Here is a 22,621-nt window from a genome sequence, read left to right as displayed (position 1 = left end):
TATTTCATTAGAACTCCTGTGTATCAGAGTTCTGAGTTGAAACATTTGATTTTCATAGATGACTCCATGGTCAAATGTAAAAACAACTTCAACAACCTTGCATTTAGTTTTATTGGGTTTGGGGAATTAAAGCTATTTAAATTCTTTAAAAAAAAAAAAAACCATCACCTGCAAGAGTTAGTACAAATACAAGTCCAGAGTCTTCATCTGTAGTGACTCTGATTCAGTGGGCTGAGGGGGCCTGGAATCTATTGTTAAAGTTGCTCAGATGTACAGTCAGGTTGAGGACCTACTGATAGCATCGACCTTCCTCACAGTTTTGGGGATGAGCATTTCACATACATACTACTTCTAATCCTCACGATCGATCTGTGATGAGAGCGTGGCCTTTCCCTGGTTTGCGGATGAAGAAACCAAGACACAGAGAGGGTCTGAGACTAGCCCAAAGTGCCCTCACTCTAAGTGCTGGAGCCAGGTGTCAGGTAGAGTGCCCCTCCACCCCAAACCCCCTCCCACATTTTCCAATTCACTCTGTGTCAGGTCTTTCCACGTACGTGCTTCCTGCCTATACCTCATTGCTACCAAAAACTTCCTGATTTTAATGTTTCCATCCGATATATTTCCATCTGACGTATTTCACAACAGGCTAACAGCATCCTATCCTGGCCACTGACTATTAACTTGGGACACGCTGCTAATGAAAATACAGGACGTGGGAATGTGCAAAGACACATTGCTTTACGATGATGATGTAATTTTCAGGCTATAAAATTCTCCGTTTTGTGTACAATTCAGTGACTTTTTGGTCTATTTACAAGGTTGTGACACCATCACCACCATCTCATTCTGGAGTATTTTCTTTACCTCACAAACGAAACTCGTCCCTATTGGCAGTCACTCCCTATTCCTCACCTTCTTCCAGCCCTTGGCAACTGCTAACCTACTTTCTCCCCGTATGGATTTGCCTACTCTGGACATCTATTCTCAACGGAATCATAAAACACGTTGCCTTTGGTGTTTCTTCACTTGCCATAATGTTGCCAAGGTTCATCCACATTTTGGCAGGTATCTGTACTTTATTCTTTCTATCCTTGAATAAGACTTCATTTTACGACTATACTCCATTTTGTGCATTCTTCAGCTGAGGGCATTTGGGTTGTTTCCACTTTTACTACCATGAGTAATGCTGCTGTGAATATTCATGTGCAAGTTTGTTTGTGACCGTGGGTTTTCAATTCTCTTGCTATGTACCCAGGAGTAGAATTGCTACATCTATGTCAACGCTGTATGTAACTTTGAGGAACTGACATGCTGTTTTCCAAAGCATTTGCGCCTTTTTACATTTCCACTAGCAATGCATGAGGATTTCAATTTCTCCACATCCTCCTCCACACTTGTGGTTGCCCATCTTTTAATTACAGCCACACTAGTGGGTGTGAAGTGGTATCTCATTGTGGATTTCAGTTCTGTTTTCTTAATGATCAATGATGTTAAACATCTTTTCATGAGCCACTTGGCCATTTGTACATCGTCTATGGAGAAATGTCCATTCAAATCCTTTTCCCATTGATAAATTGGATTGTCTTTTTATTATTGACTTGTAAGAGTCAATACTAGACACATGTCAGATATCTGTTTTGCAACTGTTTTTTCTGATTCTGTGCGTTGTCTTTTCACTTTCTTATTAGCATCCTTTGAAGCACAAAAGATTTCAGTTTTGATGAAATCCAATTTATCTATTTATTCATTGACTGTTCTTGCTTTAGCTGTCACATCTAAGATATCCTTATCTAATCAAAGACTACAAAGATTTACACCTATGCTTTCTTCGCCACATTGCTTTGAATAAGAACTTTCCTGGGTTAGGGTACAGGGATATTTTTGAATTTGGAGTCCTATAAATTGATATGGATCCCTCCTGACCGATATTCACATGTCTGCCAGTCACTTCAAAGGAACATCCCTGTGCCGTTGCAGAGATCTGGGAAATCGTATTTATGACTATCCTGGCTTTGACTCAGGTGAGAGTCCTGGTCATGTGCTTCAGTTTCTCCTTGACCTCTCCTGGTTTCAAAATTTGTTCAATATCTTTGGAGTTGAAGAACTGATTGAGTGTCTTTCTGAGGAACACTCAAGGGTCCAGGTTATTCTGAACCTAGTGGACTTCCTCATTCCGCTCCAGACAGAGAAGACTGTGGGGGTTGGATAGGGTCTAGACTTCCATCTCTGGTCTTAGAGAGAAACTAGCCTTGCGTCTGGGTTTGGGGATGGCTGTTGAAAAGACTCTTGCCCCCCTCTAATTCTTTGTACTATATCCATGACTGCTTTCTAGAAATGGTGGAAAAATACTTATTTTGGAACATCTTGTCCGTTCTCTGCCAATTGCTTTCTGTCTACACATTTAAAGTGGGTAAAGGAGGACTCAGAGACAAATTTGTTCTTAGCATCTATTATTGTCCAAGTGACCATATTTAATCCTATGCCCTATCTTATTAGCCAGGTTTTATCCTTTTCCTTTTGAGAAAAAAAGCTCAAAAAGGTTAAAAAAATACTCCAAGGTCACAGTCTAGTGAGGAGAGGAGTGAGCGTTAGAAACCAGTTTCGTTTGACCTTCAAATTTTCATCCACCATGAGTGTCTTGGTGTTATGTCTAAGATTTCTTTGCTTATTCCTTGTTCATGAGAATATTTCCATTTTTCCTTCAAAACCTTTATAATCTTAACTTTCACATCTCCAATTAACTCAATGTGTGGTAGAAGGTGGTTGTGAATATTAATTTATTTCTAAATAAATACTCATTCATTCTAGAGCTTTTTACCAAAAACATCTTTTATTATCCCAGTGAAGTGTATTGGTGACTTTATTTTAAAAAATCAAATAATTGTATATGTGGGAGTCAATTTCTTACACTCTGGTCTTTCACATGATACATTTGTGTGGCGTCTACTTCCACCAATACTATAGTGTGGTAATTACTGTAGCTTTAAAGTGAGTTTTGAAATCTAGTAGAGTGTGTCCTCTAATTCTTTTGAAATCTAGTAAGTGTGTCTCCAGTTAATTCTTCTTCAAGGTTGTCTTGGCTATTACAGGTACTTTGATTTCCATATACATTTTAGAAATAGCTGGTAAATCCCCTGCCAATGCCTGCTACAATATTAACTGGAACAATCTTGATTTGACATTCTTACTATTTGGAATCTTCCAATCTATGAAATTGATATACATTTTTCGATTTATCTGGTGTTCTTTAATTTCTCTCAAAAACAGTTTTCAGGGATCTTCACTATATGTGTTCTTAGGCATTTAATGACTGTGAATGTGTGAATGTTAATCTCTATTGTGTTTTATTGAATTTCATTTTCTAAATACTCAGTGCTAATGTGGAGAAATACAGTACATTGCTATATGAATGCCATTGAGGTACAACTTAGGTACAATAGACCGCACCACTTTAAAGTACACAATTCGGTGCATTTCAGCAGCCGTAAACACTAATGAAACTACTGCCCCAATCGAGGTGCAGGGCATTTCCATTATCTCACAGCATTCCTTTGTCCCTTTGCAGTCCGTCACCCCCTCAACCCTCAGCTCCAGGCAACCACTGTCCTTACAGATGGCTTGGCACTTTAACAACTTTATGTAAATGGAACCATACCTGTATTCTTTCATGTCTGCGTTCCTTCATGTAGCATAATGACTTTAAAATCCATCCATTTGTATGGTAGCGAATGGAAACCTTTTGGTGGTGAACACGATGTAGTATATACAGAAGTCAAGTTATAATGATGTATACCTGAAATCTATAAAATGTGACAAAACCAAAGTTACGTCAAGAAACAATGAAAAATAAGAAATAATAAGAAAAGGACGGATTAACTTGCCTCTTTATTTCTCCAGCTGGCCAGGACACAGTCAGTAGCTGTGACATCAGCTGTTTCCTCTGGAGACTTTGGCAGTGTTAAGGGCTTGGAGCCAACATGGAGTCCAGGCATTGGTTCTGAGAAGCTGCAATCTGGCTGAGGTTCAGGGTCGTGGGTCAGGACAGGTCATCCAGCTGTCAGAAAAAGCAGAAGGGGTTCTAGGAAAACCACTGAGGTCATCTCTGGGTAGCACTGGCCACTTCCTCCAAGGAATCCACCACCACTACACTTCTCAAGACTTCCTGGTACTAGACCGAGAGCTCCGGGAAGTTGGGATAATTTTGATTCATCTCTGCGTTCATGACCCCTAGCACCGACTCAAGCACTCGAGGAGGCTCTCAGCAACATTTGTGCAACGGATTGAATAAAAGTGGCTGCAAATCATCAATCATCTCAACAACACTCCTGTCCCCGATGTCCTGTCAGGGATGCTCTGCTTTCTCCCAAGATGTAGCAAATCACCTTGCTTAGGATGGGGTCTGCCCTACACTCTCCATGTCTGAGGACACTCATCTGTGGTGAGCTCTGATGGAGAACGGATTGTCCTGAGGGATTCCTGACAATGGTTCACTCTGTCATTAGGAAGAGATGGCCTTGGCCTACCCTCCCATCATCTGGGCTGCCGCAACTCCCCAGTTGAGACCACCTATCATTTTGTTGAAACCATCTGTTCGTGTTCTTCCTCTCACTGCTTTGATTTCCTTAGGGAAATATTACCAATAGGCGAACTCCCAGTCCTTATCACAGCATAAGGAAAATGAGGCACTCAACAAATATTTAAGAGATATTGTGGCTAAAGCTTTATTCAACCATAAATGCAAAAGAATATTACTACCACTGCTTCAGATGCAAGGGTCCCATTACCCTGGCCCCTCCTGACTCGAGGGCACAACTGCTTAAGGTAAGAATGGACATCTCCAACCCTTCTCCAAACACCATTTATCCCTCTAAGCCCACATTTGCTTGGAGGGCGTCCACTGTGAGGGCAGCTCTGAAGTGCAGGCTTGGGGTCTGGTGAAGAGCCTCGGGGGTCCCACCCTCCTCCTCTTGGAATTGGTGCTCCCCAGCAGGAGAAACCAAACCTGATCCATCCTTGGGTCTCCCTGGCTGTTGCACAGGTTCCCTGTGGAGTAAGTTACTCTCCCAGTCCTCACTGCTCAGCTTAGGTTGCTCCTTGAGGAGTGGAGGATGCTGTACTCATTCCTCAGTGTCCCTTGATTTCTCTGAACTCAACTTGTCCTTATTCTCACCTCCTTTGCCAACCACCTTCTCCACCAGCACCTTAATCTTCTTTGGGTTATCATCATCCTCCAAGCCTGCTGACTTTCTTTCTTCCATCTGCTCCCTCAATTCTGTGTTTTCAAGATGTGGTCTCAGCTCAGGCTCCTACAGGAGACACACAGAGAAGGGACCAAGGCCAGGTCTCACCCGCAGTTCCCAGGGCACATTCCACACACATCTCAGTCTCCCACGCACTCAGAGAAAACTGAACAGGAAGGGACATTGGAGAATTTGACTAACAACCTTATCTTACCGATGGGGAAAGTGAGGCCCGGAGGGAAGAGGGGATTTTCCCACACTCCCTCAACGCTTGACAACAGCAGAGCCCCCACATAAGCCTTGGTCACAAGCTTCCCATCCAGAGTGCCTGCCACACCCTCCAGGAACCCACGGCTGAATTTCAGGAGCCAATGGATCAAACATGAGGATTTCCACTGTTCAAACAAAAACGGCTGAAGAACCTTTCCAGGGACAAATCTTTTACCACAGTTCTTTAGTCCTATTATTAATATTCAGTCAGTTTTCACACCTGGCTGACACCATGGGACCAAGGAACACAGAAATATTAAATAAAATTTATCACAGCCAAAATTAAAATCTATTTATATGATTATCTGTAAAATGTCTGGCTCTCGTGACAGAAGCTCATCTTCCAGAGAGCGGGCACTCTGTCTACCCATTCGCCCCATCTCCCCCGTGCCTCCACAAGGGCCTGACAGAGAAGCCATTCAGTAAATATTTATCAAATGGGTAAATAACAGTTTCCAAGAATAACTAACCCTCCCTGATGCCTTCTACTCCAATCACATTTCCACTCAAATCCTATTCCAGGTGTGAGCGGAAGCAATAAAGACACAGCCTGAGGAAAGGCAGCGGAAGATTCAAACACCAGCTCCACCGTGGACCACACATGCTTCAGTGGATGATTTCATTGCCTGCTTTGAGCACGTCTATCACCTGTACAAGAGAGAAGAATGTAGAATGTAAAGTCCAGAAGCTGCATTGACCACTACAGTTTTGGATGATTGAACGTGATATCAAGCAGCAGACAGGGCTCTAACCCCTGGGCACCAGCTGCAGAGCTAAAGAACCCCTACGTCAGAGTCAACGCGGTGCTTGTTTAAAACTTATGGGGACAAGGCCCAAGAAACTACATTTCAGACAAAAATTCCAAGGAGATTCTCATACAAGGAAAAAGCCTCATCATTTAAAAATTTTAAAAAGCCTAGGATGGAGACTCTGAGACTCCCATTGGTAAGAAGAATGACTCAGCTTTGAGCACTGCACGTCCCTTGTCCAAGGTCACCTTTCAATGGGAAACGTCCCCGTGTCCAGGAAGAGTTCCTAAGTGATGTGGGACGCAAAGAGGACTCTGCTTCCCAGTCTGGACTTTTAGTGTCTCCCTTGTCCTTTGATTTTCTCCTCTGCTCTGATCACTGGGGGATGTCAGCCCTCATAGGAGTCATTTTTGATGAAGACCTCTGTTATTTTAGCCTCCTCTTGGAGAAACATATGGCAGAGGTCAGTTCTGGGGTTCCACAGAGCTAGGCTTTCTCCTAAGCCACCTTGGTGAGCTGAAAGATGCCGTGACTGCCAGAAATCATATTAATAAAGAGGGACAGGGATAAACAATGGATCATGAGGGCAGCCTCTCAGGTGACATAGAACCACAACATGATCGATATCAGACCTACTCAGGTGGGGAGGACATACCAACCAATTCTGTCAGCAGAGAGCGCAGCCACATCATTCTAGAATTCTGATCCACAGAACTGTGAGACAACAAATGTGTGATGTTTCACACCACTCTTTCTGTAATCTGTTAATATGCATCAATAAGGAACTAATTCAGATACTTACCTCTACTCTCCTGACTTTTCAATTTTCAGAAACATGTATGCTAATCCCTACAAAGCAAAAAAATCAAAGACCACGGTAGAAATGGTGTGCTCACTTCAGGTGACTATTCCCAAGCCCTTGTAATGGGAACACACTGTGAAGGGTATTTCAGGCACTGGACGAACGTCTCTTTCACGTTACCAAGCAGACCTCTAAAAGAATAAAGAGGATACAACACTTAACTCCACGTAACAATGTCTACGAATCCATCAGCTGTCTCTGTTTCCTACTGCAGATTATGTTAAGCTCCTTGTTCTCCTGAACTCGCCAGACAAGGTGTTATAGCAAGTGCCAGTTACCAGCATGGGCGGACCAATTCAAGGAGAGCAAGAGAGCCGCCGCTAGAGCAAGTTCCCCAGACAAAGTCCTTTGAATGCAATCTCCCCACTTATTTGGACTGGGAATACAGAAAAGATCTATTTTTTAAAGTCTCATTCTAATGAAAATTCAAACGTCTCTGTTTACCAATTTGTATTTTTCTCAAGCCCCATCGTGGAAACCTCACTTTTCAGAATGACTGAGTTCCCAATTGCTCGAGCCTGGCCTGTCTGTCAAGGGAAGTTAGGTAAGCCCAACCTCAAACCTCTCCTGTGAACCAGCCCCTCACCCTCAAAATCCAGAACAGCGTGTGAACCCACAGGCAGTAGCATCCAACAAGTAAGAGGGATATGTTTTCACTGCTCTTGGCCCAGATCATCTGAGAGAACACAGCAGTCAGAAAACAGAAGAGCATAGAGAAAAATCATATTGATTTCAGCTTTCCCAGGATGTCAGATAAGTTATGCCAATGAGTGTAGTTATTGGGTAAATCTCTCAATAAGGGGTTAATTGTTGGCAAAAATAAGTGATAGGTGTTGGCAAAAATAAATGCTATCCAGTGTTGGCAAGAGGGTGGAGACAAGAATATTCTCCTAAATAATTCGGAATATGAATTGGTAAAGCTTCGCTGCAAGGCCACAGGGGAGGAATAAACAAACATATTTCTAAACTGAGCAATTCTCTTTCCAGGAGTATATACTAGAGAAACACTTACACAGGCGGTGATGGAGATGTATAAATACAGATCTACACACGTCCACTGCAGCACTGTTTGTAAAAATAAACACTGGAACCAATTTCATGTTCCTCAGTTGGAGAACCTTGACTCGTCATGCTCCATCCGCACGCTGAAAGGGCCCGCAGCTGTTCAAAAGAACAAGGCAGATCAAAGAAATGCTGATAGGGATGGAAGGCAAGAGCTACTATGTGCTGAGTACTCACTATGTGCCAGGCTCTGGGCTCCACGCTTCACCCGCACGTCTCATGTAAACCTGGGACAAACCAGGCAGGAAGAACTCCTATCCGACACATGTTAAAAGGAGAAATCAAGCCACAGACAAGTCAAGAAACTTCGTCAAAGTCACACTGTTACCCAGCCAGGTTTGCCCCTACAGCTTGTGAGACTGGAGTGTTCTGCCTTCTTCTCTATTTTAGGGATTTCCAGTGAGATAGAAAATAGCTTATGCTGCCCAGCTGCACTGCTCTGACACACAGCCTGACTGTTTAGTTCTCCTGTCAGAAATCACCTCAGACGTAGAACATCAGCCTCACACAAGATTACTCCAAAATCTAGATAAAAATGAGACAAAACAATGCTATCTCATAATTCTGTCCAGGCACAGACAAAGGCAAGTTCACTGTGCAATCTACAAAATCCCAAATACCCTCCTCTTTCCATAGGAAATGACTGTTACCTCTTTACTCCAATCATAGAACTGCCCGTGCGGACCACACTATTCACTAGGGGGCACACTCTGCTTCCTCCCATCCTCCCCAAATCACCCAACCGAAGCCCAAGTCCTTTCATAGGTTAGACCACGGGGTGTGTTTTTTCTGGCTGCAAAGAATAAAAAATGCAACTTGTTCAATAAGACGTGTCTTCCTGATGGTTTAACTTCAGGGTATTGACATCAGGTTTCCAGAAACGAGCAGCTGTAAAAACCCAGCCTTGGGAAGAAAGATTATTCACACAGTCTGTAAGAAACGTAGGCTCTGGAACTCCAAAACTTGCTGTTACCCCTAAAACAAAATTCTTTCTACCAAGCCCCTTCAGTAACTAACATGAACCTTGCAAGTTCAAGCAGGATTTTTCCACGTCTGATTTAAAGTACGGAGATTGAGGATAAGGTTAAGAGACAAGCTAGTTAAGAGAAAATGTGCAGCCCAAGCAGATCTGAAAAGAACCTGGAATCGGTCAAAACCCAGTATGACCAACTGGGCTTGAACCACCAACCCTTCAGTTAACAGATGAAGGAGCTCATGGATTACCCAGCTGAAGGCAGGCACTGATCCTCTAGACAACGTCTCTCTAGCCCCAAGCTTCCTCAGCCAGGGCTCTTCTGCCTTGGCACATTTGGCCAGCTCCAGAGAAAGAGCCCAAGAATCCTGTGGACATATCTATAGCTACCATAACGTGATATCATAAGAATTGGAATTTTTTGTTGGTGACAAAGTTACAGTACTCTCATGTACCCACATTCAAAAGGAAGTGATTTCACTCATATGTGGAAGATACAACTAACAAACTCATAGATACAGAGAACAGACTGTTGGTTACCAGAGGGGAAGAGGATGGAGAGAGGGTGAAAAGGGTAAAGGGGCACGTGTGTATGGTAACAGATGGCGACTAGACTTTTGGTGGTGAACACGATGCAGTCTATACAGAAGTCAAAATATAATGATGTACACCTGGAATTTACATGATGTTATAAACTAATGTTACCACAATAAAACAATTAATTAAATTAAGTGTCAATTTCTTAAAGAGATTAATCAAAATAAAGATGTCATTATCCCACCCAATTTAAATAGTGTTTTAGAATGTTTTTCTCTGGATCCTGTAGCAAAGGCCTTTACCTGGTTTTGGTGCCCAGCAGCCGAGGCCAAAGGCATGGAGGACTTGGCATGCTCTGTGGGGTCTCCTGCCACAAAGGTGTGTGGCCCTTCCCTCCCTGCCTCTTCCCACTAAACTGCGGGATGCTGCTCCCAATTCCTTCTCCGTGGTGAGCTTGTGACTGTGGTAACAGCTCTTTGTTCCTGGAAATCCTGTTCCTCGAACATGGACTTACCAGACCCGCCTTTTGCGAGTAGCTTTCTTCCCCTTTTAGTCCCTTAAAATTTTCGCTCTGATCTCTGGCATACGTCCTCGGCATGATCCTGCAAATCTTTGTTGTTGTTGTTCTTACGCTACTATTGTGCTTTTCATTTTCAAGAGCTCTTTTTCAAAGTTTATCTCTGGATGAAGAGAAAACAACAGACAGGAGGCCTTACCTTCTACAGGCAGCCAAAACCTGGAGGGTGAGGACGTCACTTCCTGTTATGTCTGCTGACCGCCATTGGCTGGGAAGGTGGAGTGGGCGGGGAAGTTGTGGGCAGGGGGCGGGGCATGGGCCGGAAGGAAAGTAACGCCGGCGCTGTCCTGCGTGGAGCGTGTCTCATGTGGATGACGCGGCTCCGGGGCCAGCTGTTTAGACGTCCGTTACTCCTGCTCTAGGAGACTTCCTGAGCCACTGGGACCGAGTCAAGGACTGTTGCATGAATTTGAGTGCAAGTTCTGTGTAGAGGAGCTCTGGGGGGCTACAGGGGGCAGGGCGGTGGGGGTGGTTCTAGAGAAGGTGAGTGGACGGCGTAAGGAATGTAAGGGTATGCCAGGGCGGCAGAAAGCAAGTTTTCAAATTCCCCAGATATCCCCCAAATGGCTGTGCTTCCTGAGGGTAAGCTGGTTCGATTATCCCTCATATTTTCTTCTCTCTGCCATTTTCCTGACTCTACCAAATTGACTTTGTAATATGTGGTGGGGAGTTATGGTGTATGGGTTTTATTCTATTTGGGAGTCCAGGAGAGCTGCCTTGATCCCGAGCTTCTAGCTCCGTTTTCTACTTTTTGGTTCTTCCCCATCTGTTCTTCCTTCCTTTCAAATTTACCACTCTAGCTCTTCCGCTGACTCCCTGCTGTGGACAGTGAGGTTCTCTCCCGTATATTGCGTAAAGCCTGCCACAGACTCTAAAGAAGAACAGCCTTGGCCAGGTCCATTGTCTCCACTGTCTGCTGCTTTGCTACTGTTGGCATCAGCTATTGTTTTTTCCTTTGTTGTTGCTCTGAGAGCGAGTGTGTGTGTGTTTCTCCCATGTGCTTCCATGGAGGGTGAGCTTTTGGGGACACCTGAGAAAGTGGCTGCTGGGAACCTCAGGCCATTTTCTGTAGGTTCTGCCTCTTCTCTGGCTGTATGTTCTTTCCCAGGTTGTTGACTTCTGTTGGAGACCACCATCCCCTCACCTCTGCATTTGGGCATTGCTTGTCTAATGGCTCTGAGATATTTGGAATGCTCTGGCAATCCTGTCCTTGAGGAGCTCTGCCCAACGGGCCCTCATAATACCTGGGGGTAACTGGGAAGTTCCCTTCTCTGCCATGGTTATCACACACACTTCCTGCTTTGAAAGGCTCCTCGAGGTAGGAAAATTCTCTATTCCTACCTCTACTCCAAAAAGCTTGACACTTCATTCCATGGCTCTAGAATGCACTGGGTTCCAAGCTCCTCAGAGATACCATTGTTGGTCCAGGGACGATAGGTCAGCGCTGTGGTTGCCAGCATTGTCTCTGTCAGACATGGCCTCCTCCAGTCCTGGTGCCACCACTGGTCTGGTTGGGACAAGGGGCTACATCCTATGATTTCCTCGTGGGTCACATGGCTGTAATGGTGCCCCACACCTCACAGTGTTGTGCAGATGAAGATAACCCAACTGCTCACTTAGCATAGTTTGCGCTTCCTGGCATGATGTACATTGACAGAATGATAGTTTTTCTTTAATTGTGTAACACAATATACAGAAGGCTGCATAAAATGTAAATTATGGCTATAAATTAACATAACCCCCACCTAGATCAATACCTCAAACATACGAGGCTTCCAGAAGCTTCCCACATGCCTCTTCCTGATAACATCTCCCTCCCTGGCCTTAGCAGTAACCTCAACCTTATTTTCATGATGTTTCATTCTTTGTTCACATATTTGATAATTTTGTTTATTACACACTCCTCACAGGTCTGGATTTTAATCTGTAATCATATAGCATATATTCTCTCCTGCCTGGCTTTGTTCACTAAGACTTATGTATTTAACAATCATCAGTGATTCTTCCATTGTGGTTGCTAATGAAATAGACCACAACTTAGTTATCCATTCTATTGATGGTGGACATTTTGGTTGTTTATAGTCTGTGGATCTTTCACACAACAAGCCTATGGTCCTTCTTGTGCAGGTGTCCTGGGCATGGTAGATTACACAACAAAAATTCTGGGGTCCTGTGTTATGCCTATCCAAGACTTCTGAGGAAAAAAAGAAAAAAGAAAAGAAAATGTATAAAGCAAAGCATGCAGATTATCCAATTCATATGAATGGAATAAAACAAAACTGAATGCAGGTGATGTATTGGATATACAGATGGAAGGTACATCCATGAGTACATGTTAAAGTACTCATCAGTGTGTTTTCTGTGTCCCTTCTCCCCGCTCATTCAATGTTGACATCTTCACAAATCCAACTGGAAAGAGCCGGGATGGCTGGATTCAGTTCAGCAGGGGGACCCATGACTCCACGAGGAGACCTGGCCCACACTTCCTTTTCTCCTGGGAGGTGTTTATGCTTTGGACTCTGCAGAACCACAAGACAAAGGTTGGCACGTAAAGGCCTGGAGAGCCGGTGGTTGGGAGGGGACAGTCCTGCTCTGGGTGAAGGACTTGGGCCTAAGCTTGGGGAGACTGAGTGGAAAAGGAAAGAATCCTCAGGATCAGGGCGTGGGACGAGGAATGAGAGGCTGCTCCTGTGGGTAGAAGGGAGGCTGGAGGAAGAGAGACCAGAGTCGGGGGCGGGGGGGGGGGGGTGGTGGTGGTGTGCAGAATCTGGTAAGGGGGAGTTCCAGAGAGACAGGGGCTGCCATTCTGGGGCCAGGGAATTGCATCTCCTTGGCATTGAGCTCTCCATCCTCTTCTGCTTCCTCTTCCTTTTGCCCCTCTTCCTCCTCCTCTGCCCCTCCTACTCTTCCCACATCCTCCCTCTCCACCCCCTCCCCTTCCTCCTCCATCTCATGATGGCACACAGGGGGCCATAGGGATCCACACCAGAGGCACAGGAAAATGTTTGAATTTATTTTAAAATCAGATGAAAAGCAGTGTTCTTTTAGGTCAAAGACAATGTTTTAACATATAATAGTAATAATACATTTTTTTATACCAACAGTGGTAGAATATACTTTTTAATGGTTTATGCATGAAGGGACCCATGAAGACAAAGTGCCCAGGGCCCTCAAAAGTTATAATGTGAATTATGTACTTGGTGTGCATGTATAGTGAATTTTACCTGAAAGTAAAGACCTATACAGCAAACCAAACAAGGGAGAAGGACTCAGCAGTTGTAGTGCAAGTCCTTTGTCCCTGGTGGCTTCTGGCAGGAAGCTTCGCTCCTTCAGAGAAGGGATCCTACCGGGAGGGCCCAGAGTAGATTCCTCCATCTGAACCTTTAGCTCTTTCTGTCCAGCTCTGGTTTATCTCTTCTCATCTTACTGCTGGAGGTTCTCAGCACTCAGGGGAGGATTTTTGTTGTTGTTGTTGAGGAAGATTGGCCCTGAGGTTACCTCCATTGCCAATCTTGCTTAAGGAAGATTCACCCTGAGCTTAACATCTGTGCCAGTCTTCCTCTCTTTTGTCTGTGGGATGCTTCCATAGCATGGCCTGATGAGTGATGTGTATGTCTGCACCCAGGATCTGAACCTGTGAACCCCGGGCAGATGAAACGGAGCATGCGAACTTAACCACTACGCCACCAGGCTGGCCCCCAGAATATTTTCTTGGAAGAGCATAGTTACTGCCTCTTCTATGGAAAGAGATGAGGAAGAGATGCATGAGGCATCTTATCAATGACCCAGTTTTCTCCAGATCCATGTGGATGAGCTGAATGGAAAGAATGGTTTAAAGATGTCAGGTCACTAAAGAGGCCCCATCTGAACATGGCCCCACAAAGGCAGCTCCCAAGAGAAGAGCCAGCCCTACTGCGTGGCGTCTGGATAACTGCTTCCTTAGTCATTTGGGCTCTGGAGATGACTGTGGGTGGGAGGCAAGGAGAGATACAGCCTTGAGGAGGAAGTGGAGGGTCCCAAAGTGGGTGGGAGGAGAAATAAGTGAACAACAAACCGATCTATTGAAAACAAAGTTGTTCTTAATAACGCTGGAGGTGAGAGGCTGCGATTCTTCTCTTCTGGTGGAAACAAGGTCCCCTAAAATGAGGTCATCTGTAAGTCAGGAAGCTTTATCAGACCCCACACCACCGTAGAGTTGCTGACCACAAAGCACAAGGCTCTCTATGCTGGAGCTCCAAGGCTGCTCTGATCCTCTGTGAAGGTCTCTAAGGAAGGAGACCATCCTTCTCAGCGCCTTTCAGCTTTTGGCTTCCCTGTGCTGATCCTTCCAAACACTTTCTCAAATCTGAGAACTTCTCCTTGTTCAGGCTTGGAGGTGCAGAGAAAAACATTGAGGCAGCCACATTTCTCAGCATCTTTCTTTTACTGAGGCATCTATTGAGGTCATGCATCAATCTGTTTCAATTTGAATTGTCCTCGATGCTTTTCCTCAAAGAATTATGTAAAACTTTACTCGTTTTTCTTTTACTCTCTACCAATTTTTCATTCCCTTTGAGAGTGTGGAGTCAATTTGAGAATATACTCTACTTAGCTTGTGATAAGTTAATTCAACCAAAGATATCTATCCCAACCACCTGTTAGTGTTATTCTTAACATATCCCATATAATGTTGACTCCATTTCCCCCCACAGCAACATTTTGGGTTTCATATAACTTGAAGTGAATTTTGGCATCTCCGTCTACTTACTTCAACTTCCGTTGATATGTGTAGTTTGTTTTGATTTTTACTTTCTATAAAAATTGAATTCTGTGTATGTAACTTACGAGTTTCATTACAGTTCCATAGGATCTCTTCTACTTGTCAAAGGCATATAAAAATTTCACATATATCTGCATGAATACATGTAGTAAATCAGATGATGTAATTGTATCTGCCTTTGGACAAGCAATATATTCAACAGGAGTGGATGGAAGGGCAGTTTCTGTGCAACAGTGTTGCCGGATCTGCCTGTGTAGGTACACACCAGTGACCTATGTTTGTGTTTGTCTGAAGTATGTGGGAAAATACAGGCCCTGACCAGGCGCAGAAAGAATATACGCCACACATGTACAGTGGTGTTTAGTGGCACAGCATCTGGGGTCAGGAAGAGAGGTGTGGCACAAGACAGAGTCATCTCCTAACGTACATCCTACCCACGGTTGGTGAGGCTGAAATGTGGGACGTCCTCCTGATGTGTGTGTCTCTGTAACTCTGCTGGGATTGTCTAGGCTGGTGGTTTCACAAGGGTGACGATGGCCACAACCTCCACGTGTTCCATTAAGCTTTCATGACTGAGTGAAGGAAGGACCGGGCAGATGACTTTTCAAAGTTGGGACCCCACCTCCATCACACCCCCATACAAACTGCAGGATGATGTTGCTGTGTGAGGGAGCTCAAAAGCATATTCTGTCGCAGGAAAAAAAGTTATCCAGATGCTTCTTAAACTGAGGTCATTGAAACCTAATAAAAGTTAAGAGACTTGCCTAAAGTCATATTGCAATGATTTCAAGTGCTATTAAAAATATCCTTAATACCAATGTCATACATTGAGTAATTATGTATCAAGCTTATTAAACATCTCTGAGGTCCTAGCCAGAACTTCCTCAGTGGCGAAAAGCTAGTTTGCAGAGTGATGATTTATTTTTGAGTTGCTTGTACAATGGGAACCATTTTCTCAATACAAATCAATTAAGATAGTCTATATTCTGTATAAAAACATTACAATGAATCGAGAAATCACATGTTCTCTAGAAAAAAAAAGGTAGAGAAAGAAATATAGTAAATACAATCTACTGTGCATGGTTAATATAGGCCAAAAGATATGGGTGAGTTTGGGATATAAATATGAAGAAGAGAAAGAATATTTTTATTAATTTATATTTGTATTCACCCAATGATTCATGATGATAATGATTTATAACACTGAATTTAAAAAATACATGAGTCCACAGTGATAGTCAAAACAAAAAGTTTAATGCTATGGAAGGGGGTGGTAATGTTCTTTTTCAGGGTACAATGCCAGCAAATACATGTTTATGGGAAAGACTGAATTAGAAAATTTCCAATGTACAAATACGAATATGATAATTGACACACAGGAGGGGTCATTAATGGATGGTAAAATTTTTAGAGAAAGATCTTTAGAAAAGAGGATATTCACACACTCTCAAAGTACCACTCACCAAATTACTTACTCATTATAGAAAGGAAAAAATGTGCCCTTACAATGAACAGATCTCGTAGGCCCCTCCATAACAACGTGACCCATGCTAGTACGGCAGTCACAGAGGTGGACACACCGGACATTCTTGGTCTCCAGGTGGGCTCCACTAGGAAGCACCCAGCACTAACTACGTAGGGCTCTTGGCGAGAGGGTCGGCCTGAGCTTAGTCATGAGGAAGTGGTCAGACAAGTACACAATGTAGACTGTTTGTCTTTCTTCAAACAGTCAATGTCACCCAAATAAGATGACAAAAAGGGCAAGAGACTTTTTGGGTTCTAAACAACCAAAAAGCTTTCTTTAGTCCTTTTGAACCAAAAAACTTTTGCTATTTTAGGTGGCAGTGACATTACCTTGTTTGTAGAGGTGAGGCCAGTTGTCTTGTTCAGTGGTGTAAATTCTGCACTTGTCTCAGAACTACCTCATGACTGAATTCAGGCTGAACATTGTCAGCAAGAGCACTGCATAGTTAGTGCTGTCTGCTCTTTGCACAGCCCAGCTGGTGGCACAGAACGCCCGCTTTGTCATGTTGTCTTCTGCCAGTTGCTCCTGGTTCCTTAAGTACATGTTATTAAGTGACAGAAGCCAATCTGAAAAGGCTACAAACTGTGTAATTTCAACTATAGGACATTCTGGAAAAGGCAAAACTATGGAGACAGTAAAAGGGTCAGTGGTTGTCACAGTTTGAGGGGAGGGGGGGTGAATAGGCAGAGCGCAGAGGATTCTTAGAACAGTGAAACTATTCTGTATGAAACTATAACGGTGGATCCATGTCATATATTTTTCAAAGCCCACAGACTATGCAACACCAAGAGTAGACCCTAATGTAAACTATGGCCTTTGGGTGATTAAAAAAACAAAAAAAGAAGAGTATTTTGTGGTTGTGATGTTGATTCTCAGCAAAGGATCCCTTCACGGTTCTGTTTGGGCTTGATTTGCTGTTTTAGATTTTTCATCAAGCAGAAAAGCTACTTTTTATGATGCAGGTTCTTTCAAATCAGCAATATCTTTTCTCAGTTCCGCAAGTACTTGATATGTGACAGAGACAGAGGGAAAAAAATCCAATGTGAGTCTTTGTCAGGTCCTGCTGATAGCTGAGCCTGGAGGGATGGCTATGTGGCGACAGAGGCCAGCAGGACGCTGAGCTCCTGTTGAGGGGAGGAGCTGAAGGAGGAGCACAGGCTGCTGAAGGGGAAAGTGAGAGCCACAAGGTAGAAGAAACACCTCCCTGCACTTCCATCCAGGCTGTGGTGCAGCATCGAGGGACACCCTGTCCTCACCCCACCAGGAGCCTGGTGACATCCCAGCTCAGAGCAGCTGCAGAGCCTTAGCCAGACCCCTACCAGCCTTTCTTCAGCAGCCACTTCACTCCTGAAGCCCCTTAGTCTGCAGCAAAGTGATGGCTTTCCCACCCCTCCCAGGGAGGGATGTGCTTAGCATCCATCCCCCACATTCAGAAACAGACTGCTGTTGGAATGAGAGGACCCTTGGCAGAGAAGCACACCCTCTTTAACTCCACATCCCAGTGCTCTGAGGAGGAGGGGCAGGCATGGGAGAGTCCTAGAATGTGAGGGCCAACTGGGACCTCAGAATATATCCAAGTCCACATTTTACAGTTGAGGAGTTGTGCTGCCAAGGGGCTAAGGACTAAGGGAAGCCACTTGACCTGTTATTGACCACCCTGGCCCTGGAACCCAGGCCTCAGGCCCTTTCCATCCATTTGGGGAAGGTGAGAGGAAAGGTTCTGATCTGGAGGAGTCAACAGGAGTAGATGCTGTTGGGTCACCTTAGCTAGGAAGGAGTAAGCCTTTACAGAGAAATTCTTCTCCAAAGGGACTGAGGAAAGAACCTCAAAAGGAGAAACTCAAAATGGAATTAGCAAGAAGAGAGCAAGGAGTGTAACTAGGGCCCCACTCATTTTCGTCCCAGGGACACCAGCATTCTTTGAAGGTGATTTCATGCCAGGATGCACCTGACACTATATCTAGGAATATTCTCAATAGATGACCCACAAAACTCTGAAGTGAAAGTGAAAAAGCATTAGTTTTAGTTATATTACAGTCTCCTCACTTTTTTTTCCAACTTCTCCTGAGAGAAGAGTCTCTCTTCACACTGTGTGCCAGCGTAAAGAAGAGCGTGAAAAAGGATCAGCGTAGGAGAATGAGACCTAAGATTCTTTACTGGGATTTTGCAAAAGGCCAAATTTGATAAAAAATAGTTCTTTCAATCTGCAGTCTGAACCAATTAGTCAGCTGTGAAATCAGTTTAGTGAGTACTGGACCGCAGGTTTCATTTTAAAAGTAGAAAAGAAAGCGCTCAATTCTGTTGCTTGTAATAGGGGAGGTATTCATTTTTGTGCACTGAGTTTCTATGTAATATTTCTTTCTTTCTGTATCTTCTAGTATAAAAACTGTGAGAAACTTTCTTCCCAACACAGAGAACATGTTTCTAACCCATCCGTCTATCTTTTTCTTCTTCTGTTTTCTCCAGGCTGCACAAAGAGTTCTGTTGAGAGAGGAGTGCTACTTTCATCCCTGGCCGATGCTCAGCTCTCCTATGAAGCAGTCACATGCATGGACACTTCCATAGTGGCGACTGAGACCTTACGTAGTCCTTCCAATTCCTGGCTGCATCTTAGTGGAGCTCTTGAAAATACAGATACCCAATCCCCACACCGGAACATTTAAATCAGAATTTCAAGGTACTGGGTCAAGGCACTCATGTGAGTTCAGAGCTCACTCAGTGTTTGTTTTATGATAACATGATTTACAACTACTCACTAGACCTCCTATTTTATGCCTTTCTTTTTTCTTCTCCTCATCTCTTCCACCAGGAGCTTCTTTCCACCAGTCCCAAAGATTTTGGTCTTCCTTCTGCCCACCTCAGATGAATCAAATAACTCAATAGGTCCAGATGGATTAACACGAGAAAAGAGTATTCAGATGTCTAGGAGTAAGAACTAAAAACAACACAACAATGGCAGGAATAGACCAGAACCAAGCCTAAAATCTGGGCCTGCCACCGGAATGTTGTGATTACAAAACACGCTTTCAGTATTCCAGTACACCATGATATTTTTCAAGATTGAAATTCCGGTGTATTTCCTGGGGTAAAACCATGATAGGCTTTTAAGCAAGGGATGGATATAGTGAAATATTTTTAAGGAATGCAGTTTTATTCAGTTTGAAATTTTGCAGAATGTACCTCTCTGGATATATATTAAGATGTACTGATTCAGATTTCATACTTTTCAAAAACACTAACATATGTTATTATACCCCAAATATTATTTTGGAACTTATAACAGTGCTGTATTTCAGAGCATCAGGACATGGCAAACCTGTGTTGCAATCACAACAACTCCCTGCCAGGCCCGGGTTTCAGGACTGCCAGAGGTCTGACCCAGCAGTTACACACCTTTTCGGTAGAAGTCACTGAGTGTACGTTTTGGCCATGTAGCCTCGATAGTATCGAATCAGTATTCGGCAGAGGATAAAGCCCTGTGTTAACCCCCAAGGAACGAACATCTGGAATATTATTAAATGTAAATATAATTTTAAAATTTACTGTTTTGTTCCCCTAAATTTTGCTAGTCAAATGTAAGAAGTTTGATATGTAGTGTAGGAACAATCTTTCTCAGCTCCCTCAGCTGCTAGGTTGTATCTGTGTCACTATGTCACTATGTTGCATGTCTGAGACACCAAATAGTAAATACTCGTTGTTGACTGACATGGATGGAGAGAAGGATTTGGGGAGTTGTATTCATACATATATACATATAGTGCTTATGTGAATATGTGTGTGTGTGTGGCCTGATCGAAGATGTTTTATCAAGGAAATTTTTCCATATCGTTTACCTGCTGAAGTCACAGAGTCAGTATTCCTTTCATTCCTGCCTGCAAAACAGATCATCTTTTTTCTCAAGGTCGTCTCTTTTGTAACATATTAGCAAAGGCAGCCAAGGCAGCTGGCTCACAGGGCTGACATTGTTTCACTAATGTCTTCTCTTAGAGCTCAAGTGCAGTAGGTTTATAACATACTTCCTGAGACCACAGGCAATGGATTTCACATTTTTCATGCCACCATAACACAGAAGCGCCATATTTCTAACCTCTAATGTCAGTTTCTTCATCACCTATAAACATACCAACAAGCCAGTGCTGCCTATTTTAGATATTTCCTGAAGCTGGAAAAGGAGTACCTTGACTCCTGCCCTGCCTTGTCAAGATTTCAGCCTGAAAGTGACACTTCCTGCTTACGTTTCTTGGCTAGACCAAGTCACATGGCTCTGCTTAACTTCAGACAGAAGAAGCACAGTGTTCTATGTGCCTCCAAAAGGAGGACAATTGAATCACAGTGAACAATGCTAATGTTTACCTGAGAAGTTTCATGATGAAATGCTATGAGTGGTCATTTGTCTATGGTTGCAACAAACAGCAGGAATGCATAGAAGCGAGGTCAGTCATCTCTCACTTCCTTCCTTCCTGTCTCCCTCCCCCACCTCTTTCTCTCCTTCCTTTTGAAATGCAGTGGACACTTATAAACCACTATATAACCCTACAGCTAGGATGTTATTAATAACCTACACCTACCCATGAACTCCCTGACATCACTCCACCCTTGCTTTCTTCCTCAGAAGCAGCCATTGTCTGAATCTCTGTTTATCGTCTGTTGTTTGTTTAAATTACTTTTTAACAATCACACACACATGCTCGCACGTCACACTTATGCCTAAATGGTACATTAATTTCTCTGTTTTCAGACTATATAAAGATACTATCATATTAAATGTTGTCTTTTGGGACATGCTTTTTCCTATGATATTATGTAACTGCAATTCTTCTATGCTGTTGCACATCCATGCATCCATTTTCATGGCTATGGATATTCCATTATGTGACTACACCACCGTTTATGTTTCTTACTATCTCATTTGTTATTGAGCATTTGTTTTGTTTCCAGGATTTTTTTTTCCCAATTAAGGACCATGCTGCTAGGAATATTGTTATAAGTGTCTCCAGGTACGCATGTGCTGAAGTTTTCTTGAGTATATGACTAGAATTCAAATTGATGGATCATTAGAGTTTATGAATATTCAACTTTACAAGATATCATTTTTTCCAAAAATAAATTGTACCAATTTACATCCCCAAAGCAATATATAACCATTCCAATCACTACATATCCACCTTAAAACTTAGTGTTATCAGACTTTATTTTTCCAAATTAAATGCTCTTAATTCGCATTTCTCCATTCTTAGTGAGACTGAATATCTCTTCATGTGTTTACTGGCTATATGTGGAGGGTTTTGTGTGAAATGCTTGATCATATATTTTGTGAAATTTTTTATTAGATGTTTATCTTTTTCTTCTTATCAATTGATTCATCAGTAAAATTTCTTTATATATTATCACCAATTGATGCCAATCCTTTGTTGGTTATATGTGTGGCAAATATGTTCTCTCAGTGTGCATCTTTTATTTTTGCTGTATTGATGGTATCTTTTGAGGAACAAAAGTTCTCAATGTTAAAGAATTTTCAACCTTTTCTTTTAAGATTAGCATAGTCTCAGGAAATGAGAAAGGTGTTATAATGTGCATTAGGTACTGATATTTCCTGTGCTCAGGACCTTTTGCTGGAAATAGCTGAGCTTTACTCTGAAAAACTCTGATTTTTAGATCAGTCCAGTCCACATTCCTCAGGATTTTCATGACTCGGAGAGACAAAATTGGGTAAAACTGTTGGTAATGGACATGCCAAATACATGGAACAAAGCTTGAAATCTTCTTGGGACCATAAGAAAGTTGAGAAAAAAAGTGAAAGGATGACAATCTCTCTTGCTCACATTATCGTGAAATTTCAAGGAAGTGAATAACTGTGGGATCCTACAGCAAATTCCCTAAAGAATGGGAAAAATGACTCATCTACCAAGCCTATGCTTCCATGATCTCTTGCATGATTTCTCTGCACTGCTTCTTCTGGGAGGAACCGAGCAGGCTTCACTTTTCATGAGGCAAATACACAACTAAGGCTTGGAAAGCCACTAATGGTTGCAATAATAGAAAAATAGGAAACTCCACAGTCTTTCAT

General features: G+C 43.0%; 1 protein-coding gene and 1 long non-coding RNA gene across 3 annotated transcripts in view; one reads left to right on the top strand and one right to left on the bottom strand.

Moving 5' to 3' along the window:
* LOC123280657 (putative NBPF family member NBPF5) overlaps positions 1–9,728 on the bottom strand; it is a 33,242-nt gene extending 23,514 nt beyond the window's left edge. Inside the window, exons 1-8 of the mRNA XM_070497512.1 lie at positions 8,361–9,728; positions 8,134–8,282; positions 7,062–7,252; positions 6,915–6,973; positions 5,981–6,158; positions 5,171–5,306; positions 3,882–4,054; positions 3,656–3,800 (exon numbers count right to left, since the gene is read on the bottom strand). The gene's annotated coding sequence lies outside the window, so the exon portion shown is untranslated. The remainder of the gene's footprint in view (positions 1–3,655; positions 3,801–3,881; positions 4,055–5,170; positions 5,307–5,980; positions 6,159–6,914; positions 6,974–7,061; positions 7,253–8,133; positions 8,283–8,360) is intronic.
* Positions 9,729–10,605: 877 nt separating this feature from the next.
* Positions 10,606–22,621, top strand: LOC123280706 (uncharacterized). 2 transcript variants are annotated; one of them, XR_011498260.1, is made up of 4 exons: positions 10,606–10,852; positions 12,688–12,810; positions 19,021–19,231; positions 19,364–22,621. It is a non-coding gene; the product is annotated as an uncharacterized lncRNA (long non-coding RNA). The 2 variants fall into 2 exon arrangements; XR_011498259.1 differs by having other exon boundaries at positions 19,021–22,621.

This window comes from Equus asinus, chromosome 25, assembly GCF_041296235.1.
Source record: "Equus asinus isolate D_3611 breed Donkey chromosome 25, EquAss-T2T_v2, whole genome shotgun sequence".
Taxonomy (NCBI): Eukaryota; Metazoa; Chordata; class Mammalia; order Perissodactyla; family Equidae; genus Equus; species Equus asinus.
This window is presented reverse-complemented; position numbering and strand designations above follow the sequence as displayed.